Source organism: Cydia splendana, chromosome 11 (genome assembly GCF_910591565.1).
Source record: "Cydia splendana chromosome 11, ilCydSple1.2, whole genome shotgun sequence".
NCBI classification, from domain to species: domain Eukaryota; kingdom Metazoa; phylum Arthropoda; class Insecta; order Lepidoptera; family Tortricidae; genus Cydia; species Cydia splendana.
Window position 1 is genome coordinate 18728213 of NC_085970.1, and position 19205 is coordinate 18747417.

Here is a 19205-nt window from a genome sequence, read left to right on the forward strand (position 1 = left end):
TGTTTTTAGTATTTGTTGTTATAGCGGCAACAGAAATACATCATCTGTGAAAATTTCAACTGTCTAGCTATCACGGTTCGTAAGATACAGCCTGGTGACAGACAGACGGACGGACGGACGGACGGACAGCGAAGTCTTAGTAATAGGGTCCCGTTTTACCCGTTGGGTACGGAACCCTAACTAGCAATCCTTATTTAACTTTCCTTTCGCTCCTGTATATTAGAGCGACAGGGAGAGGCATATAAAATTTTCGATATTTCGATGTTGGCGGACACTCTGATACTCCAAATTTCTCCGCCGGGTAGGAAGGTCAAAATAGCAGTCGCTTTCCCTAAGCCTTTGTCAATTCTTGGTATTAGTTCCAAAGGTACCAGTGGGCCCACGTGCCATGGCAAAAAAGAAAAAAAAGTAAGAGGAAAAGTAGGTACTTTCTCACCTTACCAAATAGCATAGAAGGTATTAGGATCCTATAGAAGTGGTATACGCGTGCCTCCGTGAGGGACAAAACATACGCAATGCGTCACTATGATTGGTCGAATTTATTTGTTGCCCACCATTATCCATACTAAAAAAACGGTGGGGAACAAAAAATATGTGAGACTGTGACAAGGACAAACAATAATAGCGCTTTCTCTGCTACTCCTTTCGAAAGATACTTAAGACTATCCCTTTCTGTCAGTTACCCCCACCACTCATGCCCAATCCAGTTTAATACTAAATAGATTCATGCGAAATAGACATGAATGTGTGCTTCATGCCCCCTTTGTTTCCCATAAAGTTTTAAGTCATAATGTATGGTTTGTCATATTATCGTTAGTCATAAAACTGAAACCGTTAACTTTTCAGGATTTTCGTAAGGTTACTCTATAGATAGGTTAGGTTTGTTTTATGGCAATCCTGAAAAGTTACGCGTTTCTGAGAAAAACCAATTATGACTAACGAAATTTCGGACTAACAATAAATTATGACTTAAACTATTTGGGAAACAATAGAGACCCGTGATTCATTGTAGTCCAATCGTCTTTAGTTTAACAATCCCTTTACACCGCCGCTCCATCCATCAGCCGGGCGCCATCTTTGATCGATGAGTTGTCACCTGGCTGCATTATTGGCCGCGCTTGCGCATACTATTGTCTGATCAACCAGTGTTTAAGCGACCTTGGGATGTTTGTGACCAATGGATAATACGCATACTTGTATTAGATCCTCCTATAATATGAGGTAAGGGGATTTATTTGTGTGTTTATCACAAATATTTATTCCTTAGTTATGGATGTTTTCTATATATATAACTATTTATATATAGCTATATATTATATTTATCGTCGTCTAGTACTCACAATATAAGTCTTACTAAGCTTAGTGGGATTAGATCGATCTGTGTAAAATTTTCCTATAATATTTATTTTATGATTATTATTTTCACATTTTTAAATACGCATAAAGTCAATGTGGAGAAGGTCTTTTGCGTGCACGACCACAGATAAAGATAATGACTTGAATTTTGACAACTCTAAATATCCGAAAGGGATAGTGCCATATTAGAAAGGGGTAGCATAATTCGTCCATGAATCGCTGTCAAACTTTGGTTTTGTAGGAAGTGTCCTTTCTGTACCTATAGTGGTACAGTAGAGTCCGGTTAGTACGACTTCGCATATAACAACCAACCGCTTATAGCGACGTAAGTCTGGGCACTTGTTTGGTTTTAGTATGAGCTACTATGAAAGTACATCCGTTTATTACGACTCCGCTTATAACGACCGATCGCTTTTAACGACGGAAATTGACTAAAACTCCGTCCGTCAAGTCCGGTTACAACGACGATCGACGTAGTTTTTACAAATAAATTGTTGGTAAAAAGCTTACTCCATCCCACACACCCAACTCCCCTCTCCCTTTTGCCGATGTGACTTTTCGTAATCTTGCAAACTAAATAAAACCCAATTCCCATTATTAAATTGAGCTTAAACTTCTCATACATAATTATGTAAGTTGGGTGACAATGCAATATTTTGGTAGGTACCTTCGAGCTGATCTGATTATGGACACAGGAGGTGGCCATAGGGACTGAACTGTGTGATAAAACAACGTCATCTTGATTAGAACCCCAAGAATTACGACTTTTTATTTTACGAGATTCGAGTAATTTGTGGATGATGAGTGAGTAACCTTCAAAAGTGGGTTCTTCTAAACACACAAGTCTCTCCATTTAAGACAAGGTGTTGTAATACTAACGTAAATAAATATTTTAAAAGAAATGTTTTTTTTTTCGTTGATTGTCGCATAAGTATTAATAAATACAAAATGATGTAATTGTTTCGATAAAAAAAAAATATTAAAATTGGCAGTTCGTTTAGTACGACGTCCGGTTACTACGACGTAATATCAGCGGTCCCTTGGCGTCGTTATAACCGGACTCTACTGTAGTTCTATTTTTAATTCTGTGCCTATAGTGGTAGTTCTATTATTAATTCTGTGCCTATAGTGGTATTTCCGAGTCCTCGCCTCGCCTGTAGTCGTAGCATTTTGAATAAAACCGCTGCGCTTGATTCAACCATGACTACTTACAAAAGGTCGTAATTACCAATAGTCTCCCCGTCAAATCCGCCATTTTTGATTAAGATTATAATATAATTAATCGACGCTGTAACCAATTGTTGTTTATCCCTGTCCGACGAGTAAGGCGTGTAATGTATAGGGTTGGTGATTGTTTAATTAATTCATTGTATTTCACACTTAAAGGTTAACTTGTTGTTAAGGTTTTGTAGGAAGATAAATTTTCATTGTTATATTATACCAAAAAGAATAGATAGTATAGAGGGGTCCTGTCATTGTAAATTTTGTAGTAACTGTAAATTTACTGCCATCTATCGACACACGACTAAAACTCAAAATGAAAACGTATAAAGTTATCAAAAATGTATATATATGGGTGAATGATTTTATTATTTTTATATCATTTTGATCCATGTTCATTCACTGATATCTATGTGTTAAAATTGTTAAATATGAAACGGTGTCGTCACGCCATCTAGCCGAGGATAGGCTAAAGGTGTGTGCGGCATCTATTCGAGAATGACTTTTACTTGAATTCCGAGGCACGTTTTTTCCTTAGACTTTATTCGTCTTAATTATACGAAGCTACGAAAGGAAGTATAGTTGACTAAATAGAATTTGCACCGATTTATAGAACAAGTTAAGGATGACTCACGCTAGACCGGGCCGGGGCCGGGCCGGAGCTTCCATCGCTTCGTTTTCTATAGAAAGCACCACGTGATCACCGATCAGCCGTCATAGAAAATGACATGTCGGACGCATCGGCCCGGGCCCGGCCCAGACTAGCGTGAGTCATACTTTATGTGGAAAATCAGTACAATTTATATTTCGTCAATCTAAAACAATTTACTATATTGTATCTAGGCATAAACATGTTTTAAATTGTCTTCATTGATGATTTAGATTTTTTTAGTGAGAGAAATATGTAACTTTTCCAGGATTTCGTTGCAGTCAAGACTGTAAGGCACAGTTCAAAAACGACCGAAGTGATCCCATAAGTGAACAAAGTTTTGCACGGAACACTAATAATCAAAGTAACAAAAAAAGAATACGGTCCAATCAGGACTTGAACCCACAACCTTGGTTTCACCTGCGAACGCTTATCCAATTGAGCTATTGGATTATTGTCTAATCTACTGATGCAACTTCGCTTTGTACTTTCTCAACTAACAGTGCAAACTAGAGATGACCCGAATAGTAGTTTTGGCCGAATACCGAATATTCGGCCTCTCTCTCGGCCGAAGCGCCGAATATTCGGCATGACATGCGAACATTTTGAGTCACAATTATTATGAAATCTGTCCGCCAACAAAGCACAATGTTTCTTAAGATATATTTTTTGTTGAACAGGATTAATGAATGAATTAGACCCATGATAAAAATAAAATATTTTATAATCAACAAATACTCAAAAAAGGGTTTCGTATATAACAACGTTCAAGAATCCATTCTAAATATTAAATATACCTAGTTTTGGACTATTTTTAATGTAGATTTTTTTCTTCGAGGTAGGCGAAAAACTGAAATATTCGGCCGAATGTTGCCTACTATTCTACTATTAATAGTAGGCAACATTCGGCCGAATACCGAATATTCGGCATAGTGGCCGAATAGGCCGAATACCGAATAGTTGCCGAATATTCGTGGCATCTCTAGTGCAAACATCGCGCGCAAACATTACCACGGTTCACACCGAGCTCACAAACATAACTTACAAACGGCAATATACGGCTAAGCTTTTAACAGATGCCATACGTAAATCAATTTTTCGCAACAATAGACCACTTTGAAACACTAAACGACGCAACAACCATCTACTCTTCCAACGAATCTGAATCTTAGCGTAAACTAATAAAGCCTGAATTGGGTTGTAGGTTAAATAGGATGTCTGCTGGTTGGTATGATGCAGTACGTAACAATGTACACTTGCGAGCACTTGCTTGAATGCTTGCGCCAGATACGGTCACAGGGAATCTATGTGTTGGTTCGATTTATTTGATAGCATATACTCATAATCTATAGGAATAAACGAAAAATACGAAATTTCCTTTTACCATAACGTTCGTTAGATCAGTTGTAGAGCGAGGGTTGGTATCCCGGAATCGGGAGTTTAAAACTCGCCCGTGACAGTGAAATAATCCATTTTCCTTTTATTTCTAATTTCTTTGGCATCGTTATCAAAAGCTTACTCCTTTAGGTATAGGTTAACTGGAAGAGATCCCTCTTAGCCTTTCGCCTTTGTACTACACATTTATGTTTTATCTGATGTAACCAATATTCCTTTCTTTTCATACAATAAAGTGTTTACTTACTTAATACCGGAAAGTGTGGCTATGGGATAACTGGCCTTCATATTACCGTGGCCTATCTACGCATTGATTAGTGTTTAGTGCGAGTTCATACATTTGCCTACATTTGTTCAACAAGTAGGAAAATGTATGAATCCGCAATAAAAACTAATCTACCTGTAAACAAGCCCCGATTTGAAGGAACCAGACACACTTAACCCGCAGCCACACTTATCCGTATTGACCTTAATTGATCTTTTTAATATCCTGGATGTGGTTATAGTTTTAATTCTGTTCCTGCTATGTTATTGTTGATAATAAACTTTAAGATAAACTTCACCTCCGTAATCGTAATTGCTAGGATGTGGTTCGGTTTTAAATGTAATCGAGTACTTGATTACATTTAAATACCAACTAATATAATGTCGATATCTTCTGGTCAGGTTTCCGTTTCAGATAATGTAATCAATTGATTTGCATCCCGAGTAGCGCAATTTCAAGCAATACGTAATTGTTATAATAAGAATTATATGCAACAGTAATATAACTGAGAGGTCTAGAAAGGTGGGTGGTACTATAAGAATAAGGACTGATTTAGGGTCGGTTGCACCAAACTGTTCGTATCGTTAAAGAGTTCGCTAAATTTTTATGTATGGAAAGTTTCATAGTAAAGTGCCGGGGCGCGCCGGCTGACGTTGATCAGTCTGTCAAATGTGGTTGGTGCAACTGGCCCTTAGACGGCGTGCGAACTCGTATGCAATCTTAGTTACATTACGGACTGTTGGTTACGTCCAATTCAACCGACCGATCAAAACCCGCAATATAATGAAACTCGCATGCGAGTTCTTGCATCGTCTAAATGAGCCCTAAGTAAAAGTGCATTTTTGTCTTAGTTATACAACACGCATTTTGACCATGATTGCTAGCGCTTTCCCTCATCATTGCGTAGTTTGTGCGATTATTCAAACCTTCCTTTTGATCGTAGTGTCCAACGCGTAGTATTTTGCTCACGATTGTGAAAAGACAGTTGTATGTTTTTCTCGGCAGCAAAAGTTTTTATTGAACACGTACTTACTTACACTTTTTTGCCACATTTGTATTTTTTTGACAATACATTTGAAATTAAGGATGACTCACGTTCGACCGGGCCGTGTCCGGGCCGGAGCTTCCGGCGCTTCATTTTCTATGGAAAGCATCACGTGATCACCTGTCATCTGTCATAAAAAAAGTAAGCGTCGGAAGCTCCGGCCCGGACACGGCCCGGTCGGCCCGATCTAAAGTGAGTCATCCTGTAGTCAGTATTTAAAACCTTTCCTCGTTCGTCGATGATTATCCATCGTAACTTGTGTATAAATGCGTAAAATAGTAAGTTCCAATGATCATAATTTTGCAAACTGAACCAATATAATTCTAATACGTAATAATTACGACTGTAATCCTAATACCAATGCAAAAACAATTAAATAAAGCTTATGCAAATAGCACTGATTGTAATTACCATCGGTTGTCTCCACACATACGAGTACATATGTTCGGCCTTGACATACAAACATATGCAATATTATATATTCATTTATCATTACTAGGGATCCCGTTCACTTTCATTAATATGATTATTTGCATATTATGTAATCTCATTACATACTAAGTAGTGTCAATGACGATTTATGCCTTGGCTCGTCAATAGCATTAAGTATGAACGGTAGGCCAGTTTTATTAATACGATGTGATTTAGTTTGGCAATCTGGTATAATTGATTATATATCTTTCTGAGTTACTCAAGGATCTTCTATGTTACAGTTAGCAACAATATTTATTTAAACTTTATTGCACAAAACAATAATGTACAAATGGCGGACTTAATGCCTAATGGCATTCTCTACCAGTCAACCATCGGACCAAACAGAGACATGTAAAAAGTGGTGCAAGGAGAACAGAGGAATTTATTAGAACAATGAAACAACGTGCCAAAATTATCTGCTACCCTCAATACTTTTCCATCTAAGATACCTACAGTCGCCATCAGATATATCGGAGCGGCCAAGGTGCTCACAAATATCGGAACACGCCTCTATTGTCAGGGCGTTAGAGCGCGTGTTCAGATATTGTGAACACCTTGGCCGCTCCTATATATCTGATGGCGACTGTACATCTCGACAGTTTGCGTTTAAAAGTACCTATAATTAACTTGTCTCTATGTAGTGTTCGTAAGGACCCGAGTCTTATGAGTCTACATTTGAAAAACTCGACTCGTTTTTACGAGAATCGGGCGCGAAATCCTTCTGGGTCTTAAGTCCCGTGTTGAGTCCTTTATTCAGTCTTGCTAAGCGCAACTCAAAAGGACTTTTGAGCCTCAGATAAAACTCCGTCAACAATTTCGTACATTTTACCTAAATACTAGTACCTAAATACTTTAAAGAAAATAAGCGTTATTGTAAGGTGCACCTAACCCATAATTTTTACATAACAATGCATATTTTTTTGTAAACTACAGTTCTCTGAAAAGGACTCAAGTCTCTACAAAAGTTTCGGGGCTCTAACAGGTTGAAAACAACTCGAGTTTTGACTAAATTTTATGAGTCGGAAAAATACAGTCGAGTTAAAGCAGAGGGCTCACAGGACTCAAGTCTTAACCAACACTAATGTATGATTGAAATTACAATTGTATTGTATTGTAAGATTAACCCTCTCTTTGCATTTCCGTGTGCGGCCGGTCTGATAAAAAGGTTGACAAAGGATATTGTATGGAGAGAGGTCCTATTGTTGTTTGTTTTCCACAATGCGGTGACAAGCTGTTGACTCGCAAGGACTCGCAGGGCGGTATGCTCTACTTGGATTTGCAAATTGAATTGTACACGAAGAAAGTGATACTTATAACTTAGGTTGTCTAAAAGAGATAGCTTTTTAGCGATAAGACTGCCTGTGGTTACCTGTTTCTATATTTCCGATAAAATTTCTTTGGAGTTTTACATGTATGTAAAATGTAGGTATGGATACGATTGGTGCAATAAAGAATATTTACTTCCTTACTTGTCTTATACATACTTTTATAATAAAAATACCTAACTAGATACATAAAGAAACTCGAACGATTAGGACACCTAACCGTCAAAACAAGCTATAAGTAAAGAATATAAGAAATGAATAATTTACAAATGAATAATTTGGTACAATGCCTCAAGAGCCTATTTTTAGATTTAAGCTAGTTATTAATTTAGTTTTGTGTTATGCAAATAAATATGTCATTCACATTTCACATCTTGATAAAAAAAAATCTTTGAATATAGCTTATTCAACTACAGAAGCTATATGTATATAAAATTAAACTAATCTAAATTAAAATATATCTAAATAAGGCCCCCGCGGTATTGTGCCAAAGATGCTGGCAGCATTCCCTCGCTGAATGGCAATACTAATGCGCTGCGAGAGAAAGCTGCCAGATCTCTGGTCACTTTGCTTAGTTTGGGGCTAGGTTGATCTGTGTAAGGTGTCCCGTAATATTTATTTATCAATAAGAAATCTAGTGATTTGATTTTATCCAAGTATTCAGTGTTATAAATTTAAGTAGCAGAGGCGACATCTAGGCGACAATGCAGTGTTTGACCTCCTTGCAAATACCATAGCAAAAGTAGAGCAACCACACTCGCGGACACTACGAGAACAATAGCGACTTTAGTGGGCAACAACTTCAGATTGCGCTTAAAATATTCACAAACTCATTCTGCGCCCGTCCGTCTGTCCATAACCTAAACACCAACATAAAATACACTTAAACACGGGAAAATGTACCTTATGCGGCAGTCAATAAAGTAGGTTATATAGGCAAAGATAAAGTGGTCTCTCAATAAAATTGTTTAGATGTTTGTATTAAAATGTATTTATGCATAACAATGTGACCCCAAAAGGCTCAATGACCTCGGGAAATTGATTTTTGTTAGTAAATATCGATTTTTAATACAATTTGTTTTATGTCGTATTGAAATAGAGGCTGTTTTTGGAATATTTTTGCTGTTCTCATTGATTTATTTTAGGCGATGTTTATGTGTCGATGATTTATGCAACAGTTTAAGAGTTTTACGGTAAACTTGTATGGAAGCTTGGGGACATTAGTTGGCTATGGCATGGCTCGTTTAGTCGATAGTCACTACTAATTTTGTGTCGTAAATTTAAGGTAAAACTTAATAGAAAAACGGGCCAAGTGCGAGTCAGACTCGTGCACGAAGGGTTCCGTACCATTGCGCAAAAAACGGCAAATAAATCACGTTTGTCGTACGGGAGTTTCGCTTAAATATTTTTTTTTTGTTTTTAGTATTTGTTGTTATAGCGGCAACGGAAATACATCATCTGTGAAAATTTCAACTCTCTAGCTATCACGGTTCACGAGATACAATCTGGTGACAGACAGACAGACGGACAGCGGAGTCTTAGTAATAGGGTCCCGTTTTTACCCTTTGGGCACGGAATCCTAACAAAACATTAAACTTGACACTATAGGCAAACATCGATGAAGTCAGACATACCTATACATTTTTTTTTTTTTTTTTTTTTTTAACATATTTAATACCTTTCAAATACAATATATATACAGTGGTACTACTAAACTAAATTAATAACTAGCTTAAATCTAAAATAGGCCCTTGAGGCATTGTACCAAGGATGCTGGCGGCATATTCAATTAAGTTTTTAATCATATTTAGTTTTCGACCGAAACCAAAATGATTATCAATTCGTCTAACGACTTCTAATTTCACCTAAAAATATGTCACAAACACATTAAAGTTATTATTATAACACAAATCAAACGTAAATAAATTCACACGCTCCTTAACAATCGGCCGTTATTTAAAATTCCTTCAAAATACATTAATAATTAGTTAATTTCCATATCGAATTTCATACGCCGTCGGCCACCTTAGCAACAGTCATTAGACGGACTATTTGTATGGTAAACTCACTAACTTATGTATACGAAGAAAATCATTTAATTAGGGACCCCCTACTGTTTATATTGATTACTTTTCGATGCTTAGGCTATGTAGAAAAAACCTTCTTCGTCTACCAATGTATAAAGACCCCTTATTACCTATACAAAATTTGCAGATTCAGGTCTTTTTAATTTGGGTGTAGGGTGACCATAGTTTTAGAACTATTACACTCGAAAAGAACATGTAATTTGTCGCCTTTCCCACATAACGTGTGGTGACGACGGGTGGTGAACGTTTCATACAAAAATGACGATTTCTCATACAATAATGGATTTGTTTGAACAGATTGTTTATTTAACGGTTCGTTTTGTTTAAAGTTCATGCATTTAAATTAAGATTTTGTTATTCAATGAATGTATTAATTTTAAGTTCTTTTTTTTATAAATTCAATTTATCTTAGATTGTACAACAGTATTCAAATGCAACAATATTACCTATATTAAATAAGTTAGATTTTTTTAAATTGGTATGTTTTATCATTAAATTATTTATTTGACATTTGAATTCATTCGTAAAAGATAAGTATAAACATAAACTAATGAATATAAAATAACAAAATAGTCAAGACTGCAGAATAAGTAGGTACCACTTAAATGCTTAAAAAATCTTTCACATATTTATTAGTAAAATAATATTACCAACACATGTTCAAATGAACCTACAAGTATGTATGTACGTAAGTATGTAGGTTTAGGTAAATAAAAAAAAACGTAAACACAAGGTTCTTTTTAAAAGTAAGTGAGACCATAAATTTTAAGAACTAGTATTTCTTTCTATCACTCATTTAAAAACCCCCGCACCCTTTATCACGGAAAATAATGGCTTCCAAAATGACCGGAAGTTGCCACGATCGAGCGGAAACGCGTCCAGACAGGAAATAGATTTTTGAAAGTTCCGAGTGAAAAGTGCGCTCGTTCGCGTTTTGTTTGGGACGATAACTGGTTTATGGGTGGAAATGAGTTAGTGCCCGAAGGTTGACTGGAAAACATTATTGCAGTTAATTTGAAATACGCGAAACACTTTCCCACAATAATTCTTACTGATGCTTACGAATGTCTCCATTTAAAGGGTTACACATTCGAATTAACAACGAAAGTGGGTTACAATGCGCGTAAAATTTTATGGAGTGCATTATTCAATTCAATTCAATAATCATTTATTTCAAATAACAAAGATTCATAATACATAGTAATACATGGTTAGTAACACAATAAACTTATTATCTAGGTTAGTATTCTTATATCTATGGTATTTGTACATTAATAACTAAATAAATACTCCATTGCAACAGTGCGCACATCACTCGACCACTTGTGCATAGTTAGTGATGTGCAAACTGCAGCAATGCCATATAAATGGACAATCAATCCTATCCGCTATCATGGCCAGGATGCTGTTGCGGCTATCCCGCACCCTCCGCACCAGGGACGCGCATTTCTTTCTAATTGTTGCATAAAAGCAGTCAACTCTCGCCTCTGCAAACATCCCCGATGCGCTGCAGCAGCGGGGCAGCCGCATCAGCATCCTGAACGCATTATTATATTGTACGCGTAGGGCTGAGTACGTTTTTCGAGTGTAGTTTACCCACAGGCTGCTCGTGTAAAAAGATGTGCAATAAGCTTTAAAAAGCGTTTTTTTAACTTCGTTGGAGCAACGAGCAAACCTGCGGGCTAACATATTGGCTCTCACTGACAGCGCCCTACGCTCCCTTTCCATATCACTATCGTCTTTAAGACTCGGAGTAAGTATATGCCCCAAGTATTTAAATTGCTGCACTCTATTTAGTGGAGAACCATACAATTTAACCTCCGGCACACTAGTAGGCACTTGATTCCCCCTGCCAAAAACCATGTATTCGGATTTATTTACATTATATATCAACCCATGATCTGAGGCATACTTTTCACAGGTACTCAGCAATTTCCTTAACCCACACACCGAGGCGCTCAGCAGGACCATGTCGTCCGCGTAACTTATATTGTTGACGGCTACGTCGTCCACATGGCAGCCAACATGTTGACCGCTAAGCTCCTCGATGAGTGAGTTAATATATACATTAAAAAGCGAGGGTGACGTCAGCCCCCCCTGCCTAACACCGCACTCCAGCCTATACCAGTCAGAGTATGTACCTGCCCATCTAACAGCGTTGACCTGATTTCCATACCAGTGTTTGAAAATTTGTATTAACTCCCACGGAACATTAATTTCCTTGAGTTTTTTCCACAAGATATCGTATGAAACCAGGTCAAACGCCTTCGACAGGTCAAGGAAACAGGCATAGATAGGAGTTTCTCGATCTGTGTAGTATCTGACGACATGCTTTAAACACAAGATGGCACTTTCGGTGGAAAGTCCGGGCCGAAACCCAAATTGGTTGTCATGCAGCTGCAGGTGTTGTTGCAATCGTGCGTTCAGCATGCCGTCAAACACTTTAGCTATGATAGTGGCCAGGGATATCGGCCTGTAGTTACTAGTATTGGACAGATCTCCCGTCTTATTTTTCACAATAGGCACCACTACCGTGCGTATGAGCTCAGGCGGTAAATATGAGTGGCTTACACAGAGGGTATAGAGCATAGCAAGTGTTCTTGCGAGGTGGGGACCCGCGAACTGGAGGTGCTCGACGCTGAGACCATCATGACCCGGCGATTTTCCTTTTGACATAGATTTTATCACTTGTCTGACTTCAGCCGCAGTAAAACTTGTTCCCAATATGTCACCCTGATTCTCAGCGTCGAGCATCCCAGCAGTCGGACCCAAAGGTGGCATAACCTTAAAACAATCTTTAAAAATATTAGCTATTCCTCTTGGGTCACTAACCCCCCCCACGCTCATCGGAAGGCCAGGTTTACTATTTAACTTCTCTGTACATTTCCAAAACGCACGAAAATCATGATTTGTATGATGAGTCGCTAAGATGTCCATTTTGATCTGATCTTGGTGGTTTTGGCACCACCTTAATCGGGACTTAAAAATCTTCCTACTCTCACACATTTGATCGAATATGGTACCTGAGGGGGGCTTTCCGTGCAAAATCCATGTTTGGAACTTTATACGAGCATCAGCATGGGCTTGGCCAACGTGCTTATTCCAGCCGACTATCTGCTTTTTCTTCCTACGCCTGCTTACAATTCGACTGGCTACGGCGGATTCACACAAGGCAGACACGATGTTAGTATACATGGTATTAATTATTTTTAAATGTTCAGTTTTATGACATTTATGATCGGAACATTCTCTTAGGGCCGCCGGGAAGTCAATGAGTCTTAGTTTATTATGACATTCTTGCCTATACCTATCAATCTGTTCTTGACTTCTAACCCCCCATAACACCCTATTATCCAAAAGATTATGACTAGTTATTTTTGGCATTAGTACATCTAACTGACACTCTAATATCAAGGGAAAATGGTCCGACCATTGCACATCATACTTAACATACACCTTGATAATAGAACTTAAACAAGATTCCGTCACTACAGCATGGTCCAACCACCTCCTACACCCGTGCACATCACTAATAAAAGTGTAGGTATCCGAGTTCAAACCTAATTTCTCCATATCAACACAACTCCATCTCTGGTCGTCACAAAAATTCATGAGTTCCCTATAAAAAGGTTCGAAAGGATGAGCGTTAAAATCTCCCAAAATATATGCCGAGTCAATATTATTATTGTCTATTAAAGAACTCACCGCGCTTAGACAGTCTGTGAAATCGGGAAGATTACTCGTGTTGTCCGTGGGCATATAAACACTCACCACTAAAAACTGCCTATCTTTTGACTCCACTTTGATAGCGCATATACGCGGATTATCGCACTGTATCACATTCACGTTACTAAAGACGCTCGACCGCCACAGAAGCGCCACTCCTCCATACGGCCTACCACGCAACATACCGGCCGATGTATCCACCGCTGAGGTACCCGAGGCGGAGAAATCACCATCTATGCAGCTTAGGTATGGTAATTCGTCAGGAAGGAGCCATGTCTCCTGTAAGGCTACTATGTCACAAGATTGGCACAACCATTTTATACTATCTATTGATCGCTTAACGTTCTTACAATTATAGCTTGCCATTCTTGCAAGTTAAGAGTGAGCAAGTAACAGAATGCCATAAAAGTGTTTTTATACATTATTTGTATGAAGTTCTTCACGCCATGAAACTTGAGAAAAGTGTTTTTTACGATCTGTCCAAAAAAGTACAGCCATCTGAAATGTTAATACCGTAAAATGGGGTGAGTAGGGTGAGCGGGGAGAGCTGGGTTATGAATGGTGAGAGAAGGGGTGAAGGGGGGGGGGGATGGGATTTTAAGGCTACTGCTACAAAAATAATGTATTCCAATTTAAAATGGAGCTACTCATAATAAAAACAATCGATCCGACAATCTTCCAAAATCACCTTTGTATGAAAACCCAACTCACCCCAAATACGAGAGACTACGGGGTGAGGTGGGATTTCCTGTTTATCGTCAAAGTTATGAAATGGAACTACCCAAAATAAAATAAAAACTAAAATACAAACGTATATTTATAGTAAATATGTAGTAGTTTATATATATTTTATTTATTTATGTAGTTTATATGTATAGTTTGCTTTTTTTATATTCACTGAATAGGTATATTTCTCTCTCTGCACCAATTGTAGATGTCTGTTTGGCCCTATGGTTGACTGGTAGAGAATGCCATTTGGCATTAAGTCCGCCATTTGTACATTTTTGTATATACTTTGTGCAATAAATTTTAAATAAATAATAATAAATAAACGTCCGGAACACTTATTATATACACCATTCAGTTTGCATATGTGAAAATAAAATGTTATCGAGGTTTGAATGTCAGTTTGGCACCTACTCACCCCATTTTACGGTAACTGAAATGTTGACGACCGGTCTGGCCTAGTGGGTTGTTGTGTGGAACTAGACGAACTAATTTGCATCGGGGCTCGTAGTTGTCCCATAGAAATCAACGACATCACATCAGCCAGAATGTATGAAACAGGCTTTTTAGGGTTCCGTACCCAAAGAGTAAAACGGGACCCTATTACTAATAAGACTCCGCTGTCCGTCCGTCCGTCTGTCACCAGGCTGTACCGTGATAGCTAGACAGTTGAAATTTTCACAGATGATGTATTTCTGTTGCCGCTATAACAACAAATACTAAAAAGTATGGAACCCTCGGTGGGCGAGTCCGACTCGCACTTGTCCGGTTTTTTTTCGCCATTTCGGCATTGGTCCCATAATAAAAGTTGTTATGACCTATAAAGTCACTGCGCAGAGTACCGACCTACTGCTGGTGATTAAAATTTCACCTGTATTTAAACATTCTGTTAATCTGTTAGAGAAGGGCAGACGCTTTTGACACGTCGTCTGACGCTGTTGCAGCTGACTGTACTATAGTAGCGGTTTCTCAAAATATGAGGTGAATTTTTCGAGGGAAATGTATACAGTCGGTTTTCGATAAAATCGATTTGAAATATTTTTTGACAATGATGGCTTGTCCATTTATTTATTTACCCCAACGGTCTAAAAAAACCGGACAAGTGCGAGTCGGACTCGCCCACCGAGGGTTCCGTACTTTTTAGTATTTGTTGTTATAGCGGCATCAGAAATATATCACCTGTGAAAATTTCAACTGTCTATGGTTTCACATGATAGCTCTAGCTATCACGGTTCCTGAGATACAGCCTGGTGACGGACAGACGGACAGCGGAGTCTTAGTAATAGAGTCCCGTTTTTACCCTTTGGGTACGGAACCCTTAAAAGACCACCCTATTGTATTTTTTCTTGGTCAGAATTTTTAGGACTATAGATTGGCGATGAGGGTGGGTGAATTGAAGATATTTTTCAGTCTTACCCTTTAAGAGCCAACGGGAGTGGTCATTTCTCCATACAAACGTACTCCTCGTTTTCCTCCGTGGTTTTTGAAGCTAGAGCAATGATTATTTCAACACAGATTAATATTGTCAATATCTGTGTCGGACCGTTTTGCTTTTTTTGATATTTTTGTTTTTTAAGGCGCTAGAGCCCTTCAAAAATCGCCAAAATGGCCTAATTGACTATGCCGTAATGAGAGGCGTGGCATTCAAAACTGATATCAATTAGCCAAAAAAGCAAAACGGTCCGACACAGATAATTTCATAATCATTTAGATTTCCAAATTTGGTTACGATTGGTTAAGTTTTGGAGGAGGAAACAGAGGAGTACGAAACCTCGATTTTTGAGATTTTTACGCAGGATTTTTCGCCTTGTCCTTATCGCACTACTTTTAGGTGCCGCTTCCGTTAGCGAAACGGGTATATTTACCTAAAATATTTAAAACTCAGCTCCTGTTTCGTCTTAAAGAGTTAAAATGCTACTTAATTATGATAATTTACTTGTTCATATTAGGCATAAATAAATACCCATTGTTATCTAAAACAATAGTGGCGACATACTAAAATTGTAAAGGGGCACACACGGACCAATTGCGGTTTAATGACTGGCTATAAGCGTTAATCGTTGGAGCTGCGCGTGGCGCGGGTTACAGGAGGCAGCGTTAGCGGGTGGGGTAGCGTAGCGGTAGCGGTTTAATATTTGACATACCATTTTCAAGTTTCTTTTTATGTTTAGTTCTATTGCTTTACTGAGGCGATTAGAACTAGAGGCCAGTTCAGACTTAATTTTTTACATCAAAATAATGTAATTTTGTTATCGCCCGAGCGTCTGACACACGCTAATACATATATATACGAATAAGTATAATTACGTAATGCACGCGCAAATGATGCGAGAGGAAATTAACTAAATGACATAATATTATATCGTAATTTTCTTTTGAAATTGGCTCCTAGTTTTTTCTGACGGAAATTAAGGGACGACGTGGCTTTAAGAACAATTTTAGCGTTTCATAACTTATATTATATACCTTCCTATATGGGTGAATAACGGTGAAATCAAATACTTCAAGCATAACTAAATATGATACGAAGCATAAGGTCTAAACTTATTTGTTTATATTGACAAGCATGCAGATTTGGGTACTTATGTTGCGCGAGAATACGCTAAACAATGGAATTTCCAATAACTGTTACTTACAGCTGCTATGCTAAGCTCAAGTTGGCTTTCACTTTGCAGAAGTTACGATTATTTTCCGCTCATCGCTCATCCCTCACACCGCCCACTTAATCGTTAAAATAAATCTTGGTACGATAATGCCAAGCTAACGAGTGACGATACAATGCCGCGACAATCGGCGGCGGCGCCTTTCATCTTGACACTTTGTCTTCTGTAGTGCGCTTGAGTGGATTGGCCGATGTACCGGCTTTCACTTGTTCTCGACCGTTTTTTAGATAGCGGAATTGGGGCCTTTGAAGAGTTGATGTAGCACATACTTGAAGATAAAAACGTTTCCATCAGACTTGAAATTTAGAGTTTAGTGAGATAGATTGCTAAATTATTTACACTTATTTTAGCGTGATAAATTGTAAGGAAACTAAAGGTAATTAAATAATATGATTAACTTTAACAAAGAGGTATCTTTACCTTTGTTAAAGTTAATCATAAAAATATTGTGCCTTTTTAAATACATCACTTAACATGAATTTGGCTAGAACAGCAATATTAAAGAGTTTTATAAAAAAATTGCATAGTATAAACTTATCACAAAAGAAGTGTACAGGTTTTAAAGGTGCGGCGTTATCATTTAGCTATTATCATCCATATAGCTCTGCCAGCCGCTTACCATTCGGTAAGCTAAATGTTTGCCCTTAACGTAGATAGTACAAAGCCCTACAGCAAAGAATGCGCAAAGGCCAATCCTCGCCGACCTCACTACATGCTTATTGGTTTATCGGATGCCTGGATAATCTGTGAATTTCACAAAGAGGCGGTCCCTTTGTTCTTTTTCAGATATATTTTAAAATTATCCACTCTCGGGAATCGATTGAACGGATGCTCGGTAAGGCTCAAAGAGTTTTTTTGATTGCAGATTGCGGGAGATAGTGCTGGAAATGGTTCAAATTGCTACCTATTATGCTTTGTTTTTCTTATTTAGTACATACCTTAAGAGTTCTACGGTAATCAGTTTATTTTGCATTTTAATTATTGTATAAGTTCAATGTGGAGAAGACCGACTAAAATGTTTGATGGGGAAGATAGTCACAGGGCAAAAACTCTCGTAGGTACCTATGAATACGAAGTTCGTAAGACACAGCTTAGCTTCTTTTGGTCGACCGACCTTATGCTAGTGGAATATGTGTACAAAAGAACTTGTAGACGGTTTTAGCTGATCGACGGTCATCTCCACATTGACTTTCATCATCATCATCATCATCATCATCATCATCATCATCATCATCTCAGCCGTAAGACGTCCACTGCTGAACATAGGCCTCCCCCTTGGACCTCCATACGTACCGGTTGGAAGCGACCCGCATTCAGCGTCTTCCGGCGATCTTAATAAGGCCGTCTGTCCATCTTGTGGGTGGACGTCCTACGCTGCGCTTGCTAGTCCGTGGTCTCCACTCGAGCACTTTTCGACTTTTCGACCCCATCGGCCATCTTCACATCATCATTGACTTTACATCAACATATATGTATGTTCAAGATCGGGGCGAGTTCACTAATGGACAACATCCTGAATAAGATGATGATAACTATAAATAGATTTCGTGGAACTTCGGTAGCCTAGCCGTAAGGCGTGCAGCTTTCAAAGTGGAGGTCGCGGGTTCAAACCAACGTAAAAGATAACGTACCAATAGAACAATTAACCCCTTACTGCATACGAAGCCATATATGGTGGATATGATATTTAACTCTATTGACAGCTATTAAAGTTCAAATTTCAACTAATATTTGTTATTACATGCAGTAAGGGGTTAAGAGTATTAAAGGTAGCTGAAGAGGTTCCCCTTTTCATGGCAATAAAGTATACATAATAAAAATGTGTGCATGACCCACTTTTTACTTACAACATGATATTGCATAAAACAAAATAAATAATATGATTTCCTTGTTGCAGGTTTTTGACACCGAGTCATCTTTAAAAACGAGAGAGGAATCCAAGTATTCTACTTTTTCGGGATGAGTTAGAAAAAGGTAAATAACTGTCTACATTCATACTTTATTAAATATCGTCACTTCAATCACATTAAGACATTTAATTTTGTGCATTCCCCATTTTTTTGGCAATAATTAGTACTCTATGTTATATCAAATGATAGGGTGCTAGATAGAATTAAAGAGAAAAGAAAATAGAAGAGTAGTACTAATTAAACATCTGCTACGACAGGACCTGTTCTTTAAGAACATCATAGAAGGAAAAATAGAGGGAAAGAGAAGAAGAGGAAGACCGAGAAAAATATATTTCAACCAAATAAAAGATAAAGTTCAGGTCG

The 19205-nt window shown here is 38.0% G+C and overlaps 1 protein-coding gene and 1 pseudogene across 1 annotated transcript in view; one reads left to right on the plus strand and one right to left on the minus strand.

The window, feature by feature from the left end:
- Positions 1-11104: 11104 nt before the first annotated feature.
- LOC134794836 (uncharacterized) lies at positions 11105-13909 on the minus strand (annotated as a pseudogene).
- A 4921-nt stretch (positions 13910-18830) lies between these two features.
- Positions 18831-19205, plus strand: part of LOC134794963 (transcription factor egl-13) — a 313114-nt gene continuing 312739 nt past the window's right edge. The window contains exon 1 of the mRNA XM_063766836.1: positions 18831-18906. The gene's annotated coding sequence lies outside the window, so the exon portion shown is untranslated. The remainder of the gene's footprint in view (positions 18907-19205) is intronic.